This window comes from Symphalangus syndactylus, chromosome X, assembly GCF_028878055.3.
Source record: "Symphalangus syndactylus isolate Jambi chromosome X, NHGRI_mSymSyn1-v2.1_pri, whole genome shotgun sequence".
NCBI lineage: Eukaryota > Metazoa > Chordata > Mammalia > Primates > Hylobatidae > Symphalangus > Symphalangus syndactylus.
The window spans coordinates 80,996,563-81,003,210 of record NC_072447.2 but is presented as its reverse complement, the minus strand read 5'-3'; the positions used below and the strand labels follow the sequence as shown (position 1 = coordinate 81,003,210).

Here is a 6,648-nt window from a genome sequence, read left to right as displayed (position 1 = left end):
AAGCCTCATCTGAGACTCAAGTTCCTTCCATCTATGAACATGTAGAATCAAAATCAAGTTATTTACTCCCAAGATATAATGGTGGTACTGGCATTGGGTAAACATCCCCATTCCAAAAGAGAGAATTCAGCCAAAAGAAAGGGCTAATAGGCCTCACACAAGTCTTAAACCCAACAGGATACTCATTAACTCTTAAAGCTCCAAAATAATCTCATTTGACTGGATGTCCTGCATCCAGGGCACACTGGTGTGAGGAGAGGACTTCCAAAGCCATGGGTAACTCTGCGTCTATGGAATTGCTGAATCCAGCTGACATGGCCGCCCTGATGGGTTGGAGTCCAGTGTTTATGACTTTTTCAGACTGAGGGTGCAAGCTACCCTTACCTCTGTTATTCTTGGGTCTAGAGGATGGCAGCCCCCTCTCACAGCTCCATTAGGGAGTGACCTGGTGGGAAGTCTGTGTTGGAACTGCAATGTCACATGTCCCCTCAGCACTGCCCTAGTAGAGGCACTCTGTTGTAGCTCCATTTCTGTGCCAAGTTTCTGCCTGGGCACCCATGCTTTCTCATACAACCTTTGAAATTTTAGGTGGAAGTTGCCGAGCCTCCTTTACTCTTGCATTCTTTGTGCCCACAGGCTTAACACCGTATGGAAGCTGCTGGTTTACAGCTTGTGCCCTCTGAAGCAGTGTCCTGGACGCCTTTGAGCAAAGGCTGGAGCCAGAGCAGCCAGGATATGAAGAGCAGTGTCCTGAGGCTGAGTAGGATAGCACAACCCAGGGCTTGGCCCCTGAAACCATTATTTCCTGGTAGACCTCTGGGCTGTCCCAAAGACTTCTGAAATGCCTCCTAGTCTTTTTTTTTTTTCCTCATTGTCTTGGATATTAGCACTTGGCTGTCTTTTAGTAATGCTAATCTCTCTAGCAAGTGATTGCTTTACAGCCTGCTTGGATTCTTTCTTTACCACAGGGCTAAGACGCACATTTTCTGAACTTATGCTCTACTTTCCTTTTAAATATAAGTACCAACTTCGTCATTTATTTGCTCCTATATATGATAATATGCTGTTATAAGCAACCAGGCTACATCTTGAATGCTTTCCTGCTTAGAAATTTCTTGTACCAGGGCTGCATTGCAGCCGCCACTGCGCCGCTCGGCTCCTCACTCCCAACAATGGCATCTCCGAGCCCGAGCGGCGGTGGCGGCTCCGGGGGCAGCAGCGTCAGCGGCACCCCAGGACCCGTAGGATCCCTGGAGCCAGGCCACCCAGCCATCAGCAGCATGCAGGGGAAACGCAAAGCACTGAAGCTGAATTTTGCAAATCCACCTTTCAAATCTACAGCAAGGTTTACTCTGAATCCCAATCCTACAGGAGTTCAAAACCCACACATAGAGAGACTGAGATCACACAGCATTGAGTCATCAGGAAAACTGAAGATCTCCCCTGAACAACACTGGGATTTCAGTCCTGCAGAGGACTTGAAAGACCTTGGAGAAATTGGATGAGGAGCTTATGGTTCTGTCAACAAAATGGTCCACAAACCAAGTGGGCAATAATGGCAGTTAAAAGAATTCGGTCAACAGTGAATGAAAAAGAACAAAAACAATCTCTTAAGGATTTGGATGAAGTAATGCGGAGTAGTGATTGCCCTTACATTGTTCAGTTTTATGGTGCAGTCTTCAGAGAGGGTGACTGTTGAACCTGTATGGAACTCATGTCTATCTCGTTTGATAAGTTTTACAATTATGTGTATAGTGTATTAGATGATGTTATTCCAGAAGAAATTTTAGGCAAAATCACTTTAGCAGCTGTGAAAGCACTAAATCACTTAAAAGAAAACTTGAAAATTATTCACAGAAGTATCAAACCTTCCAATATTCTTCTGGACAGAAGTGAAAATATTAAATTCTGTGATTTTGGCAGCAATGGACAGCTTGTGGACTCTATTGCCAAGACAGAAGATGCTGGCTGTAGGCCATATATGGCACCTGAAAGAATAGACCCAAGTGCATCATGACAAGCATATGATGTCCGCTCTGATGTCTGGAGTTTGGGGATCACATTGTGCGAGTTGGCCACGGGCCAATTTCCTTATCCAAAGTGGAATAGTGTATTTGATCAACTAACACAAGTCGTGAAAGGAGATCCTCCCCAGCTGAGTAATTCTGAGGAAAGGGAATTCTCCTCAAGTTTCATCAACTTTGTCAACTTGTGCCTTACGAAGAATGAATCCAAAAGACCAAAGTATAAAGAGCTTCTGAAACATCTTTTTATTTTGATGTATGAAGAACGTACCATTGAGGTCACATGCTATGTTTGTAAAATCCTGGATCAAATGCCAGCTACTCCCAGCTTTCCCATGTATGTTGATTGATATCGCTGCTACATCAGACTCTAGAAAAAAGGGCTGAGAGGAAGCAAAAGGTAAAGAATTTTCATCCCATATCACAGTGTTTTTATTGCTCGCCCAGACACCATGTGCAATGACATTGGTGTTCATTTCCATCATGTCTATATATTCCTATCACCTAGAACGTGCATCCTGGTAATACCTGATTGATCACACAGTGTTAGTGCTGGTCAGAGAGACCTCATCCTGCTCTTTTGTGATGAATATATTCATGAAATGTAGAAGTCAGTATGATCAAGTTGTTGACTGTGATTAGATCACATCTTAAATTCATTTATAGACTCCAAACCTGGAGATGCAGCTGCTGGAATGGTGTTTTATCAGACTTCCAAATCCTGGAAGGACACGGTGATGGATGTACTATGTCTGAACATAGAGACTCGGGCTTGAGTGAGAAGAGCTTTCACAGCCAACAAGACACATTGCCTTCTGGAGCTAGGAGACAAAGGAGGAATTTACTTTCTTCACCAAGTGCAATAGATTTACTGATGTGATATTCTGTTGCTTTACAGTTACAGTTGATATTTGGGGATCGATGTGCTCAGCCAAATTTCCTGTTTGAAATATCACATTAAATTAGAATGAATTTATCTTTACCAAAAACAATGTTGCATTCAAAGAGGTGAACACTAAAATATTGAGACAGGACCGGATGTGTTCTTTTCTCCTTTACCAGTCCTACTTTGCATTGGGAAGACTCAGGAGTCTGCCACTTGTCAAAGAAGGTGCTGATCCTAAGAATTTTTCATTCTCAGAATTTGGTGTGCTGCCAACTTGATGTTCCACCTGCCACAAACCACCAGGACTGAAAGAAGAAAACAGTACAGAAGGCAAAGTTTACAGATGTTTTTAATTCTACCATTTTATCTGGAACAGCTTGTAGCAGTTATATATTTCCCTTTGGTCCTAAGCCTGATACTTTAGCCATCATAACTCACTAACAGGGAGAAGTAGCTAGTAGCAATGTGCCTTGATTGATTAGATAAAGATTTCTAGCCGGGCGCGGTGGCTGACGCTTGTAATCCCGGCACTTTGGGAGGCCGAGGCGGGCGGATCACGAGGTCAGGAGATCGAGACCACGGTGAAACCCCGTCTCTACTAAAAATACAAAAAACATTAGCCGGGCGTGGTGGCGGGCGCCTGTAGTCCCAGCTACTCGGAGAGGCTGAGGCAGGAGAATGGCGTGAACCCGGGAGGAGGAGGTTGCAGTGAGCCAAGATTGCGCCACTGGAGTGCGACAGAGTGAGACTCTGTCTCAAAAAAAAAAAAAAAAAAAATTTCTAGTAGGCAGCAAAAGACCAAATCTCAGTTGTTTCCTTCTTGCTATCACTGGTCCAGGTCTTCAGTTTCCAAATCTCTTTCCCTTCCCCTGTGGTCTGTTGTCGCTATGTGACTTTTGCTTAATCCAATATTTTGCCTTTTTTTATATCAAAAAACCTTTATAATTACCAGGGATGTTCCTTACCAAGGATTTTTAGCCCCAAATCTCTCATATGCGCTAGTGTTTAAAAAGCTAAGAATAGTGGGGCCCAGCGGATGTGGTAGGTGATAAAGGAGCATCTTTTCTAGAGACACATTGGACCAGATGAGGATCTGAAATGGCAGCCTTTACGTTCATCACCAGCCAGAACCTCTTGTAGTACACCACTATTTCTTGGCATTGGAAGTCTACTGGAAAAAATACAAAAAGCAAAACGAAACCCTCAGCACTGTTACAAGAGAGCATTTAAGTATCTCGTGCTTCTTAACTTACCCATTAGCCAGGTTCTCATTAGATTTTGCTCGGGCCTCCCTGGCACTGAACCTTAAGGCTTTGTATGACAGTGAAGCAGCACTGTGAATGGTTCAAGCACACTGGAATATAAAACAGCCGTGGTCTGAGATGCAGGTGATGCCATTACAGAACCAAATCACGGCAGATATTGCTGTGTCTCCTCTTAGAGTGACAGTCATAAATACTATCAAACAATAAAGGGAGAATGGTGCTGTTTAAAATCACATCCGTGTAAATTGCAGAATTCAAAAGTGATTATCTCTTTGGTCTACTTGCCTTATTTCCTTATCTTCTCCCACATGGCATTTTAAACTTTAGACTTCCCACTGTTCTGAAAGGAGACATTGCTTTATGTCTCTCTTTGACCACAGCAAGCTGTCATCCTCCATTGTTCCCGGGGACTCAAGAGGAATCTGTTTCTCTGCTGTCAACTTCCCATCTGGCTCAGCATAGGGTCACTTTGCCATTATGCAAATGGAGATAAAAGCAATTCTGACTGTCCAGGAGCGAATCTGACCATTCTATTGTGTGGATGACCACATAAAAAGGAAATTTTCATGTATTAATCATAGATTATTATAAACTATAAACTTTAGAGCAAGGAGTTTATTACAGTGTATCTTTATTAAAACAAAAGGATGAATAGTGTTCACAAACTGTGAAAATAGTGTAAGAATTGTACATTGTTAACTCTGGTTATTTTCCTCTTGTACCAGAGAAAAATGTATAAAAATTATCAAAAAGGTAATGTGCAGGGATATCACCTTATTTGTCTGTAAAAAATGGAGCTCAGTAACATAACTGCTTCTTGGAGCTTTGGAATATTTTACCCTGTATTCTTGTTTGAATTTCTCCTCTATTGTATACATGGAATTGAAGTGTTTATGTAATAGTTCTGTCGTTTTGCCTGCAGGTCAGTTGTAATAAATCTAGGATGTGATGATGAAAAAAAAAAAGAAAGAAAGAAATTTCTTGCACCAGGTACCCTAGGTCGACAATCTTAAGTTCAAACTTCCACAGTTCCCCAGGGCATGAACACAATGCATCTGAGTTCTTTGCTAGCATGTAACAAGGGTTACTTTTACTCTAGTTTCCAATAACTTTCTCATTTCCATCTGAGACCTCTTTAGCCTATACTTTACTGTCCATATCTCTAAAGGCATTTTGGTCACAACCATTTAACCAGTCTCTAAGAAATTCCAAACTTTGCTTCATTTTCCTGTCTTCTTCCGAACCCTCCAAACTCTTCCAACCTCTGCCCATTACCCAGTTCCAAAGTCGTTTCCACATTTCCAGGCATCTTTATAGTAAAACCCCACTCCTGGTAACAATTTTGTGTGTTTATGTGTTTGTTTTGCTCTAAAGGAATTCCTGAGACCAGGTAATTTATAAAGAAAAGAGATTTAATTGGCTCTTGGTTGCACAGAGCTGTACAGGAAATGTGGTGCCAGCATCCTTTTGGCTTTGGGTGAGGCCTCAGGGAGCCTTTACTTATGGTGGGAGGTAAAGTAGAAACAGCATGTCACATAGTGACAGTGGGAGCAAGAGACAGATGTAGGAGGTGCCACACACTTTTAAACAGTCATATCTCACATGAACTCACAGCAAGAACTCACTCATTTTTGTGAGAACAGCACCCAAACATTCATAATGAATCTGCCCCCATGACCCTAACACCTCCCACCAGGCCCCACTTCTAACATTGGGGATTACATTTCAACATGAGAAATTGAGGGGACAAATATCCAAACCATCTTGCATTTAAAAAAATAGACAGAATTGTATGATAAACCACAGTGTATTCATTATCAAGTTCAAGAATCACTCAGCAAAAACAACATAATCAATATTTACTTTTATCAGTACACCCATTCACTTTTCTTTTTCTTATATTTATTTTGAAGAAAATTCTACACACCACATTTCATTCATAAGTATTCAATACATTAAAAAATAGAGCGCCCAATGGTATTATTTTAACAAAACCACAATACCACAATCATACCCAACATGCTAATTATATTCTCAACATCCAGTGTTCAGATTTCCAATTAGCTCATAAATGACAGAAATAATTTTTTCCATTTTATTGGACTTTGGATACAAATAAAGATCACCACTAAGGTTCCTTCATATGTTTTTAGTGTTTTTATTTAAATTACAATATTTCTTATTAAATAAATGATAAATATTTGTTGGTAGTTTATTTATTCATTTTTTCTCTTTACATATGGTAAACATACTTTTTGGTGTATAATTCTATGAGTGTTGACAAATGCAAACAGGTGTAATCACAACCACAATCAAAATATGAAATAATTCCACCATCCCCCAAAAGTTCATTGTCCTGTATCCTTGTAGTCCAATCCTTCCTGAACCCTCATCCACTGGCATCCACTTATAATTTTTCCTTTTCCATAATGGCATTTCTATCATTCGAATGTTTGTGTCCCCACCAAAATTT

The 6,648-nt window shown here is 40.9% G+C and overlaps 1 pseudogene; it reads left to right on the top strand.

The window, feature by feature from the left end:
• Window positions 1–915: 915 nt before the first annotated feature.
• LOC134736007 (dual specificity mitogen-activated protein kinase kinase 4-like) lies at window positions 916–5,152 on the top strand (annotated as a pseudogene).
• Window positions 5,153–6,648: the final 1,496 nt, after the last annotated feature.